The following is a 20,085-nucleotide window of genomic DNA, read 5'->3' on the forward strand; positions in this document are numbered from 1 at the left end:
AGCCCTAGCCAGAACTGAGTTGAGGCCACACTTGACTACATGTGACATCCCCAAAATCACGGCCAAAAGAGACAGGTTTCATTAATGCTTTTAAAATAATTTCAGAGTAAATCCATTGATTTAAAAGAGTTGTAGAATTTGTTCCCAAAACACAATATGATAAAATAAAGTTTATCAAAGCATTTCTTTAAAAAATGTATTTTCATTATATACCAAAACTCGGGATGCCATGTTCCGATATAGACACAAAAGCATAAACAATAGAACATAGACCTTACACAGTTACATACAACTACTGGTCTATAAACAAAAATATATTCACAAGTTCTCCAACTTATGCTCTCGCGCTACTACCTGTAATACAAAGAAACTGAGTGAGTCAGGCTTGAGAGCTTGGTGAGCATATAGGGTTTTCAACCCACAATAAATAATTATATTTAATTTCACCAACCAACAATAACCCGATTACCCATTTCCGTTATCCTCACTTTACGTCCATATGACAACAACTATTACAAGGGACCTAATCTAGGGTTTTCATCAGGACAGACACTACTGCAAAGGGGTTTCCTCAGCAATGAATGTCCTAAGGCAACCATGAGGAGGATAGAATACAAAAAATGAACACCCAAGTTCACTACACCTACAGGTTATGAGCCTGTCAGCGTTCCACTAAATTGTCTACAAAAGCCTGTGGTCGTCATCCATATTCTGTTGGACGACTAGATCACAATCACATTGAGGCCTCTCATTTTTATTTCATCACACATTACTATCTACCCATGTTCTACCCAACATATTTATAGATAAAATATACTTGTTTATATACAGCTTAAAACTTGTATAACATATTCATTATATACTCATACCACATAACAAATAGTGTATAATCACATAGCACGTATTTCATATAGTATAATTCATATATGCGTATTATCAGAAAGCAACTACATGCTTATTCATATTATATATCTAATACATTCATCAATACTTGTATTAAAATCATGTATATGAAAGAGACTATGCACTCACTTGATAAGATGTTTATCGAACAGCACTACGGCTCTAAGTGTAGTATTCTTCGGTGAACCTGTGATATCTTCACACACCGGGCTTCTCTCGGGCAGAGCGTCGTCTCGGAAACTCTTTTCTTCTCGGGATCTTCGAGGCTTTGGGTCACAGGATGATACCGGGGCTTCGGGGGTATTTCAAGATGGCTAGAGAGAGTATCGGGGGTGAGAGAGTATCGAGGGTGAGAGAGTGGGGAATTAGCAACCATGGTCGGCTGCCCTTCAACTTCTATTTATAGGGCTGAATTTCTATGCTCATGTCGTGAGCCACAACTGCTCATGTCATGAGCTCAATGTCATGTTGTTCGTCATCAGGCCACTTGCCCTGGAAGGCACCCATCACCTGCTCACGTCGTGAGCTCTGACACGGGTGGAAGTTCGTGCCCCGAACTTCAGAAATTCATATCTTTCGCATACGAGCTCCGTTTGCGACGTTCTTTATATGCACACGTAGGTGAGATTATGCTCTACAACTCTTGTTTAGACTCCGTCAGCTAATTTTGATTTTAACTTTTATTATATTATTTTTAGTAGGTCGGGACAGGAAAACTCCGTTAGAAATTCATAACTTCTTCATCTGACGTCCGTTTTCGTCTGCCTTTTCCCCGTTGGACTACTATCGACGACATCTTTGATTCTCATTTAGATTGTTTCGGCTAGAAATCACTCGATCTCATATTCGAACTTTGGGCTGCATACCGCTAAGTCAAAACTTCGAAAAATCATAACTTCCCCATACAAAGTCAGATTTAGACGTTCTTCTTACGCACACTCTCGATTTAACGTATTCTACGACTTTCATTTAGATTACTAAGGCTAAATATCTCTCTATCGTAAATTCACTATTTACATCACACAGTGTCGTACCAGTTCTGTCGCAAAACTTTGACAAGTCATAACTTCTTCGTTATAACTCGGATTTCGGCATTCTTTATATATCCGGAACCCTTGTCACGACCACTAAAACTTCCTTCATAGATATTGGGCTTATCTAATATTTTATTATTACGCTTATTTTTATTTTTAATTCATTTAAGTCACACAATTAAGCAGTAAACACATAATACTCAAATAATACATTTTTATTACTTCAAAACGAGTTACAAAGGTTAACCTAGACTATTACATCAATATTAATGTCTAGCCTAGAAACACGGGCATTCCACTATGGGTAAAGGAGACCAAGGAAGCTCAATAAATCCTACTCTGCTTACATTACATTCAGGTGGTTTAGGCATGGTGATCACAAATGTGCAATGATCCATGAACCTAAGGGACACCCCGGTGCGACCTTAAGGTTTTGACGGATATAACTCTGATGACTCATGGATTCAGTATCAACCGAATACTGAATCTGAAGTAAAAAAGTATGAAGATTTTTGTAGGGAATTCCAGGCCTGCAGGGATCAATAAACCAAATAACAACAACAGAAGGAACGGAAGATACATAATGTTGCAAAATATTGAGCTGATGCGATCAACAACGCCAACACTATTGCCACCATTCTCAAAGTTCAAGACTGGATGACCACAATGGCTGAAACAATCCAGAAAGCTCAGAATCTTCAAGGTGATACAGGTCCTTCCAAGCCCCCTTGAACTGCTGAAACCCACAAATCCAATGAAGATGGTACAACTATCAAAGTTAGCTATGGACCAACCTTTGGTCTGGATGATCTGGAAATGACTGATGTAAATCAATCGACTCAAGCAGATGATTTTATGATGATATTTGATGATGATGACTCAAGTGGTTCTTAACACTCCACTTCTAAGCCAAAGGAGAAGAAAAAGAAGAAGAAGATGGCTGTCACTCGCAAGGAATTTTTAAGTCTTCAGGAGAAAGTTGACAAGATCTTAGCCGTAGTCACAACCCCACAACAAACTGAAGTTGTTGGTCCGCAGTCTATTGCTGGGCGAGTTGAACAATTAAAGACAAGGGAACGAGTGGCTGCTGAAATAATCTCACTCAAAGTTGAAATGGGTATTCGAGCTGTGGACAACAACAGAACCGCAGACCACAAAGAATTCTTAGCCACTGTTGAACGATTAATTCAAGAAGTCTCTGCGATCAAAATAGAACTTCAATCAGTGATTGCGGATCAGGCTGTTCAATCCAAGAAGCTTTTTTAGGAAACTCACAATGCTTACGAATCCACCATTGTAGTGCTACAATCTATGATCAACAACCTTTGAAGCCCCCTGACCGCAAGCTTCCATGGTCAAGAACTTTTAAATCTCACAAAATACATCCATCAACTTCTGTTTAACTCAAAGATCCATGATAATCAACAAGTCTCTGATCTTCTCAAATCTTAATTCAATGATGTCTTTTCCAAGATTGATGGCCTCAGACAATGGTTTGAGGTGTAACAAGTTACTTCCTCAAAAGGGGGAAGTGAACGTTCAGAACCGTAGCACCATCAATCTCAGTCAACAATCCATATACCAAACTTCGGTCTATCTCACTTTGCATCTAATCGGCCAAGGATTAAAACTCATCAATCCTTCCAAATTTTAACTACGGATCAAGTGAGAATCCCAAGTCCGGTTCCATCTCACCAATCTCTACAATAACATCCTCCTTCTCAGCAACAATCTCCTCCTCGCTAAGAAACTCCATCACCGATCAGAAATCTAGAGCCAACAATGCCATCTGATCATTCCAATGACTCTCCCGCAACAAAACAGTGTAAAGCAGACTGGAAAGCAGCTATGTTTGCTGAACAAATTTGAAGAGATCATGGTTTTGATACAACAATGGATGAAACCCTCATTAACTCTTGGGTCAATCCATCAAGAAGACTTCTGGACGAAGACTACAGGCCAGTCTTGACATATGTTGAACCTCATGAACATGTTTACTGGGACATTCCCATCTCACCAAATGAAAAATTATTCTCGGTCTTTAAATCGTTCGACCGCAGTCTCCCATATGACCAAAGGCTTCCACTTGAATTTGAAAGTTTAAGCAAGTTTTATGACAAGCACGGATCAGCATTTGAGAACATTTGATCTAACAATAGACCTTCCGGAGTCAAGAACTACAAGATCAGAAAGTTCATGAAATCAGAAGTCATCCAGTACACTCTGACAAGAAGAGGCCGTGATTATGTCAGAACTCAAGCTGATTTTCCCTGTATGAATCCGGAAGAGGTATTCTTAATTGCTAGGGTGTTTTAGCTCAAATCGGAGAAACATCCCAAAATGAAGATTGCATTTGAAAAAGCGTGTGAGTACCTGAGATCCGCAGTATGCAATTTTTCCAAGATAGATGTTGATATTCATCCAGCCCTTGTTCAAAAATTCAACCTTCGCGAACTTGAGCCCGCACTTGTTTATACTGACGGATATCAAGAGCGATCCTTAGGTGCAACCAACTTTCCAGAACTGGGAGTTGTGTTGAAAAGAGCCAACAACAATGTTAAGTACTTCGTCCCCATCACTGCTATGCGTCGCCTAACCCAAAGGCAACTGGAAGTCACTCTGACTTCGGTGTAGAGGTCGAAGCACACGACTGACGAAGTTAAATTTGAAATCATAAGAAGGGTCACCTGGCTGGGTGAAGTAAGAAAATTTTGGTGGTTGATGATCAAGTTTCTGAAACTCAACAAGTGAAAAGGTTAAAGAGGTCACTTAGGGGGAAATTTTTAAATCAAGAAAGTGACCCTCTTAAACCTCAATCTGAAGTCTTACTAACTATCACAATATTGCTTTTGCTACCGCAACGAGTAGAGTTGAAGCAACCCGCAACTATCTCATCTAGATCAAAGACAACTTTTAACTTATGTTTTTACGATGTATTGTCCAGTGTGCCTTGCATGGACACTTCTTTTGAATTATAATCTTTATTTATTTCTCTTGTATGTTCTCGGAACTCTATAAATAGAGTGTTCCGCTTCAAATGAAATACACATCTCTTACATCTCATATCTTACATCTCTCTCTCATTACTCTCTTACTCTCAAGATCTTACTGAACTTCATTCATATATTAAGATCAAACTCTACAACTCTCCTTCAGAGCAAGTCATTATTGACTTCATCACTTAAGCTGATCACACTTAATAACTTGGTTTGATTGCAATCCTCATTAAGAATCAGCTAAGTGTTTACCCGATATAATACTTGTTGTCATTTATATTTCCTTACATTTTCGTCATTATATTTCCACATCTAACCATCTAACTTTCTAACACTAACTTCTTATTATTGTTGAGCTTTATGATCCTTTGAGTTAATAGTATTCCGCATTATATAGCTTGTTCTAATGTTTGCTCAAGTGTGTTTCTCAAAAGTTTTTCTCTCAACAAGAATCATTATAAATGGTTCTCTAAGGAACCAAATATTTTTTTTCAAGTTTTACAGTTTATTCTTTATAAAAAAAACCTAAAAATATCTAAATTCCTAACTTCACATTGTGAATGCTACCACTGTGTGAATTTAGATTCACATTGTGAATCAGCACATATTCACACAATGAATTTGACGAAAAAAAAAGTAATTTGTTTTTATAGAATTTGTTATCATTGGAAAAATGATAAAAAGTTATGAGTTTTTGTATTTTTAGTTTTCTTAATTGATTGGTTCATTGGTTTCATGGCTAATAATGGTTCTTTATTAAATCATATATATATATATATATATATATATATATATATATATATATATATATATATATATATATGCTGGTCTAGCACTCTAGCGTACTGGCGCGGTGGGAGAGTTATAATCATAAATGATTATTCAACGTCGCTCGTTCTTTATTCCCCTGCCACCTTCCCCATCACCACAACTGTTGCCGCCACAACCTGTACCGCCAACTAACCCCACCTTTTCAACCTATACCACCGCCAACTCTGCTACCACCATCTCATTTGCCACCAACCACGATAATCTTATATGATTACTCAATCTGTTAATAAACACATATGATAATCATTCATGATTATGCATATATTTACAAACATGTATAATCATATATGATTATACCTCTCTACTATATAATCATTTATGATTAGTCATACACTCATACCCCGTTGTTGCCGGTACGTTGGAGTGTTGGAGCGACAAATGAGAAATATGTGGTTGAGGTTGAATCTCAATATCTCTATTTTTATTAGAATCTCAAGTGAACTGTCACACACACACACACACACACACACACACATATATATATATATATATATATATATATATATATATATATATATAAATACCTTAATATGCATATTTGGTTAAAAACTGAAAATTAAGTCCTACAAGCCTTTAATGTAATATTTATATTCATTTGATGCATTAAAAAATATTATCGGTCAAACAAATGAGTAGTCAAAGTTAAACAAACATTCTCTTAATTTCACCCAATTGAATTAGACATAACCAATTGAATCTGTTAGATGGATTGTTATATGGCATCTCAGTCTTCATCAATCCGTACCCTGATTAACAGTAGTTATCACTACCTTGTACCTCGCCAACCCCACCTAATCACTACCATCATTGATGCTCACCACTACTACCACCGTTGATGCTCACCACTGCCATGGTGATACCTTGCCATTCATTAATGGTGGTTCCCAAGTTTTCCATGGATTTTCTTGTAGGTGATTTCCAACGCCAGACCATCTTCTCCAGCAGGAAACACCAGTCTCCTCCATCGGCCACCTACACACATGTTTGTATCCGGATATTTATTCAAGGTATGTATAAAGTTAATCTCTTTTGTTCTCCTGCCACTTTCATTTGTCATCTTATTCTTTCTCTCACCGCACCACCAGAAACCCTAGCTTCTCCCCCATTACATAAATACAAATCTGGTCTAATCGCCAATTTCCTACCCCCGTTGCATCTAGATCCACATACACACTTAAGTCACTATCATGACAATCACCAGGCACCCCCACCACACCGTAGTGTTTGAATTTCGGTAGCTTCTCTCTTTGTCAACTAGTCTCTCCTTTGTCTTTAGGTAAAATTTTCTCTATCTCTGCCTCCACCATCGGGGTGTTCGATAGTAGTGGTTCATATGGAGGTGGCAATGACCAAGATGGTCGGAGGTATTCACAAATCTATGTGAAAAATGTTTTTTTAGGTTACAAATGTTTTGTTTTCTTTGCTCTATTTAATCACACAAAAATTTTCATTAAAAATACCCATAAACCATTCCACCACCACACATCTTCCACTTTCACACAATAAAATTTGCACCATCTCTCTATTTCTATTGCTTTCTGGTTGTGTTCACACTTGAAAATAAGTCTACAAACACACCTATAAACACCTTAATTTCTTTCCTAAGATTAAAATCTCCTTGCAAACCTCACTATTTGGGATCTGGGTTTAATTTCGCTTCCAGTTTGGTATTTGAAGTTGAATTGGCTTTCATGGAGGATATTCGAAAGCTGATGGGTAAAGACCAAACACTATAGATACAATTAACAATAAATCATACATGCTAAATCATGTACCATTTTGTTTTATTTCTACAACATATTATAATCGTATTTGTTTTTTCAGATCTTGGGGTTCTGAAGCATAACATTGAAAAGATGAAGGAAATGGTGAATTTGAGTTTGAGTTTGTTATTATTTTTCAATACAGATCTACATATCTTTAGTTTTACATGATTTGGAATCTTAAACTTCAACATTTTTTAACTTATCATAGTGTTATAGTTATATTTGACATACGATTTTTAGAATTGTAGGATTATTTTGTTGATGTTACTGATGAGTATGAGGAGAAACCTAGAAGTGAGCCATGTTTGCTGTTAATGGTAAGTAGAATTATCAAATCATTTATGTTTTGTGTTTTTAACTTAAATTTGTCCATATAACGTCCCAAATATACCGAATAAAAATTTCATTTTTAAATAAGTCAAAACCATTCGTCCATTATCTCAAAGATGATCAAAATAAAATTCTTCTGAAAATATCAGAGTAATTTGTAAACATTTAGTGTGGAATAACCCTCCATTGGATGCAGTGCGATCAAGTCAGGCCTTTCCTTTTCAAACAAGAAGTACCTGAAAATATTTTAAACATAAACCATAAGCACGAAGCTTAGTGAGTTCCCCAAAATACCACATACCATACAAGCAACGTGCCTCACCCAATGAGTATAATGAGACTCGCCTAACTTGCATAACGGGCCCTACTCAATAAATATAACCGGCCTCTCCCTAACTCGTATAATGGGCCCCACCAGTGAGTATAAAGGGCCCAATACAATGAGTATAACGGGCCTCGCTCTAACTCACATAACGGGCCTTGCCCGACATACAAAACATGAAAGTATCATATAGACAACTAGCATCCTACAAAAAATAATGTAGTGGGCCGACATTGGTGCCTTCAACCCATGAGTATAGTAGAGAGACTCACCTTGATCGATAGCCAGATAAAACTCACACTCGAGTTGCTACTACCAAAAGCTCATCACACTAAAGATATCCAAAGTGACCTTAATTAGAAATTAAGGTAATTTTTCCAACTTAGCAAGTCCAAAATGTCAAAGCTAAACCTTATTTGGGAAAAGACCTTTTTGTCCTTCCAAGTCTTAAACCCCTCATAGTTGACCAAAAGTCAAACAGTCAAAATGTCAACGATCAACCCTTTATTGACATATGCGTTGCGTAGAGCTTCAATTCAAAAAAATGTGCCTCAGTTAGGCTAAGTGAGGTGTAGCCTGAATTACACATGGTGTACTACCTCAGGCTCCAATACTCACATTAAGCACTTATTTCATTAAGACCTTTCACTCAAAGCTCAGATATGGTTCCTAGTAGCTCCATAATGGATAAACTTTCCAACTTTATCCATTAGGATGGTCCAAACAACAAAGATCTAGTCTTTAAGTCTCCATGGGACCAACATGCATCTTTCTCAACTTAATCCATTAAGTCCAAGTCTCCAACCTTCAGCTTTAAATCAATATGATGTTTAGATGGATAAAGTTTCCAACTTTATCCATAACAAGGTAACAAACTTTCAATATCTAAGTTTTATGCACTAAAATGACCAAAATGAAACATTCCGTTGAAATTAAATAAATTAAATTAAATTAAATAAGTAAATAATTAATAAGCCCTAAAACCTCATGATGTATTTTATATTATATTTTATTTTATCCCTAAACTCATAATAATTTATCAATGTTAGCCATGGGAGTTAAATGTTATAATTTAAGGAATTTGGGGTCTAACTTGTAACAAATGGATTTGAAATGTAAAGAGTTTCGTGAGCAAGGGCTGTTTCGTAATTTGTGAATCTGATTTGAAAAGAATTAAGGGAGAGGGGGCGAAAGTGTAAATTGAGACATAAGATTGAGTTGAAGACGTAGACTTAAACCCGTCGTCCCCTTCTGTCACACCCCAAAACCAAGAACCGCGGAAACGTTCTGGGGCGGAGGACGTCATGTAATGTATCAAAACAATGCAAAGTAGTAAACAAGCAACAACATTATCCATTGCATTAATAGTATAATTTTAAATACATGTGTGTTATTGCATAGTATAAAACAACATAATGAATGTCAAAATAAAAGACGAGTCTTGACTGCTCCGTCTTCACAAAACCTGGTCGTCGTACCTGTCTATTTGTGACCTGAGAATACAAGTTATTTTGAAAGTGAGTATCAGCAATAAAGCTTGTGGATTCATAAGTATTTATGTGTCTTTGATTTGTAAAACTGTAAAGAAAGACTTGTAAATGTTTGAAGAAAAGTTTGTATCAATGAACATGTTTGTAAGTAATTGTAAACGTTTGAAAACTCTGGAAAATCCCATATTTCCTACTAGTATAAAAAGTAGTCTTCTACCAAGACCCAACTATTTTGAAAGTATGCATCACTGTAAATGTGACGGTTTTTCCATTGTATAACTATTATTATTATAAAACTATCGTCTACCTCATCGTTTATGTGTATGTGTCACAATATAAAGGTAATAAGGAAAATAGTCTATCTATATCAAACATATTCTACCTCGTCGTTCATGTGAATGTGTCACAAAGTAAAGGTAAGAAGGAAAATAATATAATAACTAAATTTGTATCCTTTTGCACTAGGATATTCACGGCGTGGTAACTCGCCAAACAGTACAACCGTAGACACCCGTTGATGAGCATTTTCCCTGCTGTAGCTAATAGCCTTGGGTGTGGAATGGTAAGTCCCGAAACGTATGTAATATAATCTATGTAATAGTATCTATGTAAAAGTATCTATGTAAACGTATCTATGTAATCGTATCTATGTAAATGTATCTATGTAATCGTATCTCTTGTAATTGTATGCCTTGTAATTGTATGTATTGTAATTATATGTAATCGTATCTCTTCATATAGTATGTACTGTATAAGTATAGACTCATGAATGAACTGACTCTTGTGTGATTCCTTGTACTTGGAATAGTAAGTAGTATCTCCTAACTATACCTATTATAGTTACTATTAATGTACGTGTATAACCGAAAGTATACCTTTGCTACCCACAGGTACTGAACTGACTGATGGAACTTTTATGTCTATATATGTATACATGATATATAACTAATATTAAGACGACATTCGGACGAATAACCGATACCCTAAAGCCACATCCAAACGAGGAAAAGGAATTAAATCGAGCTAGTCGTCCTAAGTCCTTTAAACATTACTTATATAACTATACATATATAGGAATGCATTTGACAATATAAAAGTATAAAAGAAGTTTTGTAAAAACCTTTGAAAAGTTTAATAACTAAGAAATGATGACTTGATGTCCGTTTATAAAACGATTTGAAAGTGGTTTGTTTGATAAGATAATTTTAAGTATAAGAATACCTTTGTTTGAAACACAATTGTAACAGAGTTTGAAAGGAAACATACACTATGTAAGACAGTTTCATAAAGAGTTTTAACATGTAAAAACGTTTGAGAAAGTCATTTGAAGTAATCTGTTTGGTAAAACAGCTAAAAGTATAGTAAATCCATTTGTATGCTAGTTATTAATCACATGTGATTGATATAATAACTAGCATGATTCAACTTGTACTCCCCCCATAAAATCATTTATAAACATTTAAAAGGTTAATTAAGGGGTATGAAATCACCTGCAGTGAGTGGATCGTATGGAAGTGTCGGACAAGTGCTTGGTGTTAAGTGAAGACTTAAACACACACAATGATCCTAATAACATATAAAGACATATGTATATATACAATTAGTGATTATAACACTAATTAGACAAGTATAAACATTCTATGACGTGGAAAACACTTTAGTCAAAGTGTTAGGAGGCCACTGGGTCGCAACAAAGGATTGCAAGGCATTGTAAGTGAGTTTATGGTTAATGGACCATACTTAATGGAGTTTACGGCCCAGGGGAGTTTAGTCATGGCCGTAAACTCTCTAATGGGTCTCCATTTGAGGCTTAAAGGCAAGATGTCTTATGTGGTTAAGTGTTCCAAGGCTTAAATAAGAGGCTAGGTGAGTTTAAGTTCCAAGAATGACCTTTACATGTGTTTACGGCCATAAACTCATGGTATGAAGTACCATTTCGTTGCTTGAAGTCCCTAGTTCAGTGGGGTATTGTAACAACCCAATTTTCACGTCCAAAAATGTCGTTTTTAAAACATTGCTTTAGAAAACATTAATAATTAAAACATTGCTTAATTAAACCATTTCACATCGAAAACCAACTTTGAAATCCATAACAGTTAAACAACCCAAAATATCAGAGTATCAATCCCAGAGTAAACTCATAACTATGGAATCAAGCAGTGTGTGTGATGAGCCGCTACCGCGCCTGCTCCTTCCCCTTGGCTGAAGAGGTACCTGAAACAACAACTGAAAAACGTAAGCACAAAGCTTAGTGAGTTCCCCCATCGTACCACATACCATACAAACACATAACATACATACTGCCAGGCTATTCTGGGGTGCCTGGCTACCCGGTACGGCCATTCTGGGGTGCCGACTACCCGTGCGGCCATTCTGGGGTGTCGTCCTACCCATGTCAAGCCATTCTGGGGTGCTGACTACCCGTGTCAAGCTATTCTGGGGTGCTGACTACCCGTCGGTCCTGACAACCGATCCTCGGGGACTGTTTCACCCCTATTGCTACTTACATATATCATACATAAAATATTATTAGACATATCTGGGGTGTCTGGGCTACCCTTCGGTCCTAACAACCGAACTCGGGGACTGGTCCCCTCCTACTACCTCTATCGCATATAACATAACAAGCCAGCATGCAAACATATCATCACATACTGTCAGACATTTTTGGGGTGTCTGAACTACCCTTCGGTCCTAACAACTGATCTCTACTTCTATCACATATAACATATCATGCTAGCATATAACATATCAGGTAGTAGCAAACCTAGATGATATCACAAAGACAATCATCTAACATACGACTCCTACTGGTGGGTCGGCATTGTGGCCGTAGACCCACCGCTACTGGAAGGTAGCTCACCTCGAAGTAGCTGCTGATCTGATCGGGAACTGACTATCTACTGCTGCTGCTGCTGCTTCGGAAATCCTCCAGCTGTAATTCCCACAACATACTCAATCAAACACTGCTAACTGTCCTTTGGGTAAAATGACCATTTTACCCCTGATTATGCCCTAAGTCAAAGTCAGAGTCAACTTTCAGTTGACCCGACTCGCCGAGTCGTCTCGCCAACTCGCCGAGTCCCTGTCCAATCAACTGACCTGGATCCCGTCTCTACTTGTCGAGTTAGGCGTTGACTCGACGAGTTCTCCTTCCAAACTGATGTTCAAGTCCTTTATCCTACTCGCTGAGTTGTATGAACAACTCGCCGAGTTCATCTTCATCCGATGAACACTTATGCTGCGACTCGCCGAGTTGTATAAACAACTCGCCGAGTCTGATCTTGATCTAAGGAGATTGCCTTGAACTCGCCGAGTCAGGGCAATGACTCGCCGAGTTCCTTCATGGATGAGTTCGGCTTCCAACTCACTGAGTCACACCCCATGACTCACTACTCTACTCGACACAACGAAAAGGGGACAAACTCGGAGACTCGTGAGCAGACTCGCCGAGTCAGATGAACGACTCGCCGAGTCGCTACCATGCAGTCTCTATATGGTCGATTTTGCTTGAATCCAGCTTATGCTATCCACAGATCTGGGCTCCTAGAGCATGAATAACACATAAAGTTTCCAACTTTACGTGTAGATACTCACTAATGAGGGTTTTAGGGCTCAAAATGCACCAAAAAGGGTAGATCTAGGGTGTACATGCAATCTGGGTCCATAAAGGCAGTAGATCCAAGCTCCTGGAGCTCGATCTCACCTAGATCTAGAAGTTACCCAACTTATTACGAGTCCACAAGCATACATAAGCTTGGAAATGGATCAAAAAGGGCTTTAATGGAGCCATAAGTATGAAAACATGGGGGAAACGAGCCATACCTTAGTGAACACTCTGAGATTGCTCAAAGGTGCTTGACCTCCTCTTCTTCTTCTTGATCTCCTCTCCTTCTCACTCCAAAGCTTCAAAAGAACACACCAAAGGCTTCAATTCCACAAGAAACAAGGCTTAAACGAGGTATAGGGCTCTGAGGGTGAATGGGGGCTGGCTTGGGGCGGAAATGAGTGCTTAAATAGGGTGCAAACCCCTGAAACTTAGGGTTTCATCCAACAGCGGTGACTCGCCGAGTCCAGGATATGGACTCGCCGAGTCGCCTACTTAAACGTGTCCCGGGTCCCGTCTCTACTCGGCGAGTCGGACCTATGACTCGCCAAGTCCAAGGCTAAAAATGGAAAACACTCAAATAAGATTAACGTACCAGGAACCAGGTGCTACAAATCTCCCCCACTTATTTTAGACTTCGTCCCCGAAGTCTACCACTTGATCCTGAAACAGCTCGGGGTAATGCTCCATCATTTCTTCTTCCGGCTCCCAAGTCCATTCCGAACCCTTGCGGTGCTGCCATTGCACCTTTACTAGCTCCACCCTCTGGTTCCTCAAATCCTTCGACTTTCTGTCGAGGATTGCGACTGGGCGCTCAATGTAATTCAGGCTGTCATCAACCTGTATATCCTCTAACGGCACTACTGCTGAATCGTCCACTAGGCACTTTCGCAGCTGAGAAACATGGAAAGTGTTGTGGATCTGGCTGAGCTCAATTGGCAGATCCAGCCTATACGCCACCTTGCCCACCCGGGCTACAACTCTGAACGGTCCGATGAATCTCGGGCCCAACTTGCCCCGCTTCCTGAATCGAATGACGCCTTTCCAAGGCGACACCTTCAGGAGAACCATATCCCCAACCTGGAACTCTAGGTCGGATCGGCGCTTGTCGGTGTAACTTTTCTGTCGACTCTGCGCGGTCTGAAGCCTGCTCCGAACCTGCTGAATCCTCTCGGTAGTCTTGAGCACCACTTCGGTGCTCCCCATGACTCTCTGGCCAACTTCACCCCAGCATATCGGGGTCCTACACCTCCGACCATACAACATCTCGAATGGGGGACGGTCAACACTCGCGTGGTAGTTGTTGTTGTATGAGAACTCGGCCAAGGGAAGATAGGTATCCCAGCTACCACCGAAATCTAACACACATGCCCGCAACATATCCTCCAAAGTTTGGATGGTCCGCTCGCTCTGACCATCCGTCTGCGGGTGAAAGGCGGTGCTAAAATGCAAACAAGTGCCCAACTCGTCATGAAATCTCTTCCAAAACCTGGAAGTAAAACGCACATCCATGTCCGAGATAACCGATACTGGCACCCCGTGCCGCGCCACGATCTCCCTAATATAGATGTCGACCAATTTCTCGGCCGATATACTCTCCCGAATCGGGATAAAGTGAGCACTCTTGGTCAATTGATCCACAATGACCCAAATCGTATCTACTCCACGCGCGGTCCTGGGAAGCTTCATGATAAAATCCATCGTGATATCTTCCCATTTCCACAACGGGATGTCCAACGGCTGCATCTTGCCATGCGGTCTCTGATGTTCGGCCTTGACCTTCCTGCAGGTCAAGCACCGCTCGATGTACCATGCCACATCCCGTTTCATGCAGGGCCACCAATAATCTGGACGAAGATCCTTATACATCTTCGTTGCCCCTGGATGAATAGAGAATCGGGATTTGTGCGCCTCCTCCATCAAGATCTGGCGCACGCCTCCGTGATACGGCACCCACACCCTACAGTGTAGTGTCAATAGTCCTCGGCTATCATAATCGAAGGAGGAAGCCTGACCCACCACACGCTCACTCTTCCGATGCTCCTCCTTGATAGCCTCCTGTTGAGCCTCCCGAATCTGCTCCAACAGGGGAGTCACTACGGTCATCCTCATGCAAATATCCCTGATCGGCGCTGCCTTGCGGCTAAGCGCATCGGCCACCACGTTGGCCTTCCCTAGGTGGTAGAGGATCTCCTAATCATAATCCTTTACCACGTCCAACCACCGACGCTGCCTCATGTTCAGATTCGGCTAATCCATGAGGTACCTCAAACTCTTGTGGTCCGTGTAGATGGTACATCGAACCCCGTAGAGGTAATGCCACCAAATCTTGAGGGCAAAAACCACCGCCCCCAACTCCAAATCATGCGTCAGGTAGTTCGCCTCGTGAGGCTTGAGCTGCCTCGAAGCGTAGGCAATGACATGCCCCCTCTGCATCAGTACCGCGCCCAACCCTGAAATGGACGCGTCACAGTAAACCACAAAATCCTCTACGCCCTCTAGCAGGGCTAAGATTGGCGCCTCGCACAATCTCTGTCTCAGCATCTCAAAGGCAGCCTGTTGCTCAGGTCCCCACCGAAAGACTACGGCCTTCTTCGTCAGCCGTGTCAGGGGTACGGCTATCTTGGAGAAATCCTGAATGAATCTCCGATAATAGCCTGCTAATCCCAGGAAGCTCTGAATCTCGGATGGAGACTTTGGAACCTCCCATCTCATCACGGCCTCGACCTTGGCCGGGTCGACCAGAATCCCGTTCTGGTTGACAAGGTGTCCGAGAAATTGCACCTCGCGCAACCAAAACTCACACTTAGAGAACTTGGCATACAAGCTCTCCCTCCTCAGGGTCTCCAAAACCTCTCTCAGATGCTCCCCATGCTCCTCCTGTGTCTTGGAATAAACCAAGATGTCGTCAATGAAAACTATCACAGACCGATCCAGCATCGGTCTGCATACGCGGTTCATGAGGTCCATGAACGCGGCAGGAGCATTGGTGAGCCAAAACAGCATCACCACGAACTCATAATGGCCATAGCGCGTCCGAAACGCGGTCTTCTGTGCATCCTCCTCTCTGACCCTCATCAGATGATAACCCGAACGCAAATCGATCTTGGAAAACCAAGACGCTCCCTGAAGCTGGTCAAAGAGATCATCAATCCTCGGGAGTGGGTAACGGTTCATTACCGTTACCTTGTTTAGCTCCTGGTAATCTATACACATCCGATGCGACCCGTTCTTCTTTCTCACGAACAGAATCGGGGCTCCCCAGGGTGAACTGCTCGGTTGAATGAATCACTTGTGTAGACAACTCCTGAACTCCACCTGTCGCTCCGGAGGTATCCCAGGAAGCTCTTCTGGAAAAAACATCTACGAAATCTCGCACCACCGGAACCTCGCTCACCGTCGCCTTACCCGCCTCCCGGGTATCCATCACGTACATGACATAACCTGCGCATCCCTGCTGAAGGTAGCGTCTAGCCCTCGCTGCTGAACATACTGCGGGTCCACATGGTGGCCTCTCGCCATGAATCACTAACTCTCCCCCACCTGGGGTCCTGACTCGCACTAGCTGCTGCGTGCAATCTATCACCGCCCCATTAGGGCTCAACCAATCCATGCCTATAATCACCTTGTTCCCACGCAACGGAATGGGAACCAAGTCTACCAAGTAGTGCTCCTCAAACAAGCACAATACGCAATCCCGAAACACCATCAATGGTCACTCCCTTCAGGGTCAAAGTCGTATGAGGTTTCGAAATTCGTGAGGAGTTCAGAATGAACTTTCGACAGTAGGTCAGCGAGACCTAGAATTTGGCGAATCCCCGTAGGCGTCTTCGGTGCTGACAAATTCTCAACGGTTTTGATTTTTGGAAGGATCCTCAAGAATTCCTACATCACTAACAACGTGTCTTAGGAATTCGACTCTTCAATGCCAAAACTCGTATTTAGAGAACTTCGCGTAAAGCTTCTCTGATCGTAATGTTTCCATGGTTTGTTGTAGATGCTCTTTCGGATCTCAGGTCCATTTCTGAAAGGTACATCGTTCCTTGCGGTTGGTCAACCAATTCATCTATGCGAGGCAGAGGGTAATGATTTCTAATGGAAATCTTGTCGAGTTCTCCATCATTCGGTGTACTTATGTATGATCCATCTATCTTCTTGAAGAATAAGATCGGAGCTCTCCTTTGTGAGGAGCTTGGTCTTCTAATTCCATTGTTGAGTAGTCTTTAAGTTATCCGGATGGTTCTGGTATCTCCGTAGGTGTTAGATTGTACGGAGATCTGGTTACAGGAGTATCCTTTGATTGGATTCTAAGTTTGTTCGCATGACGATGTGATTACTCGTAGTCTTGGGCAGTCTCCGTCCTGAAGTTCATATTAGGAGTCATACATGGTTCATCAATCACAGTCTCGTGTATACGAGTCGTATATAATTAAGATTGAAAAGGTAAATGATTCTTCTTTAAGCTCACATCCCAATGAGGAAAAGAAGTTAAAGTGGAATCATCAATTCTAAACCTATAGAACCTTGATTATATACCACCCTTGGGTATATATTCTTCAACGATAGATCAACCGTACGAGTCTTTGGATTGAACTTGACGTACTGTACGAGTGGTACTTCGGGGAGGTTTGTTGAGGTTTCTCCGGAAAGGATAAGAAACATGAGGTACTCTACACATGAGTACTTCGGAGTTCTGGAATGACGGCTTTGTTAGAAAGACGTTTACGGAGAAAGAGATTTACGCACGAGACTGGTATTTTGAGGATCGAATGGACTCAATTTGAATGATAATATCGGAATCACTTGGAAATAAAGGCATTAGATTCGATCATAAGGCGTTACAGAAAAAACACAATAATGCAACTTTTAACCGAGTTACAGTACTTTAGATTTACTACAAGACTACTGCTGCGAACAAGGTATACTACAAAAGGTAAGACATACGCAGCACGAGGGTCCCTTAACTGACGGGATCTCGCAAAAGATATGACTCGAGTTGTACTAGTTCTAAACATGTTTAAAAGCATACTCAATACTGACAATTGGAAGTGAACCCATACTATAGTAGGGTCCTTCATTGCCTTTTTCCATTCTGAGGTCAAACTCCTCCTGTTCCACCGTCATTGTTCTCTGTTGGGCAGTCCCTCTTGAAGTGTCCCATTACGCCACATAGATGGCATATCCGAGAAATTTCGACATTGGTGGTTGAAGTAATGTGTTGGATCCAAGTCCTACAGCAGCAGGTAATATGTCCGTTCTTGTTGCAATTATAGCAATGTAACATACGACAACTACCTAGATGATGGAAGCTGCACTTGTTGAACTTCGGTAGGTTTCCGGCATACTGTCTGGCTGGGTTAGGGGCAATTGGGATATCAGAAGGGATGGTAGTAGGAGTTACAGATGTCGTGGCCGCGAAGGTTGCCACAGGTTTTTGTCTTTTGCTCGCCCCTTGGGGTGATTTGCCTTTAACTTTAGCCCAACACTTTCATTTGTTATTCTGGGCTTGAGATTCGGGGTGTCGTGGTAGTTCGTTACTTGTTGAGGTACTTGATTATTACCTGGATTGGAATTATTGCTAACAACCCCGCTAACAGTTGCGTTGTTAGCGTTAAGGTGAGTCAGAACAGCTGTCACGGTACCCGAGACTGCAGCTTGAAAGGTAGCTGCATCAATCTGAAGAGTTTGTGTTTGGTTGATGGGTTGATTACTTTTCTTCGGCGACATGATTCTGTTGCACGGAAAGGAAAGGAGTTTGTGAGCTATTATGGTTGAATCTAGATGTATTTCAATCGTTCATGTAAAGAGTAGAAGTATGTTCTCGAGGGTTTGACCTACATCCCCATGATGCAGTCCTAGTACAGAGTAGAAGTAAGTTCATAGAATGGTCACAAGTCGTTTGTCGTCCAAAATAGGATACCATTGGTTGGTGAATAACATGATCCAACCTTTGAAAGAGACTTGGAAATGATTCTGGAGTTAAATTACTATAGTCCAATAACTTGACTAGGGTGGGTTTCAGATAGACTCCAATGAAAGTATGATGAAAGTATTTGAACAAAGAGTGACACAGAAGTTAGCCGACTGTCAATATCATCAATGTTTAAGATGTAATAAGTTCGGGAAATTGACCTTGTAGCAGGTCTTACATCATATACAGAGTAGAAAAGTCTTTGACAGCATAAAGACCTAACTAAAAGTACTTACAGTACAAGGTAGTCACATAGAAAAGTGCTACACAGAACATAGATAGGAACACGGTTCTTTAAAACAAAGAAGGAAAGTAAGGCATCTCCTACTGGCGATGGTCACCCTTATAGTGAACCCTTAGTTCAGCTAGTTGATGTTCCATATCAAGCAGGTATCTTTCGTACACCCTCTGGCGTATTCGGAGCTCTATGACATCGTCTCGAGTTTCGGCTAGTGCTTGCAGCAGGGTCTCATGGTTTCTCTCAGATCTCTCACGTGTGTTTTCAAGGCGATTGGTGCGGATGGTATGCATTCTTGCATTGGCATTAACCTCTTCAATACGATGGAGAGTCGTCCTGCCCTGAATTTTGTTTCGGCCAACTATACGGATCAGGATTGGTAGAACTCTATCTGTTGTGTAACATCCCAAAGTCAGAATCAAGAGTTCATGGGGTAAAAGTGTAAGTTGGAAGAAAGGAACTCGGCGAGCAGGAGTTGTAACTCGTCGAGTCTAAGCGGGTGTCGGGCACATATTAAGTGGCCGGACTCGACGAGTCCGTGCTGGAATGAGAAACCCTAATTCCTAATGTTTGCACCCTATATAAGGAACCTTAAAC

This window comes from Lactuca serriola, chromosome 2 (genome assembly GCF_051521515.1).
Source record: "Lactuca serriola cultivar US96UC23 chromosome 2, Lser_US96UC23_V15, whole genome shotgun sequence".
NCBI classification, from domain to species: Eukaryota; Viridiplantae; Streptophyta; class Magnoliopsida; order Asterales; family Asteraceae; genus Lactuca; species Lactuca serriola.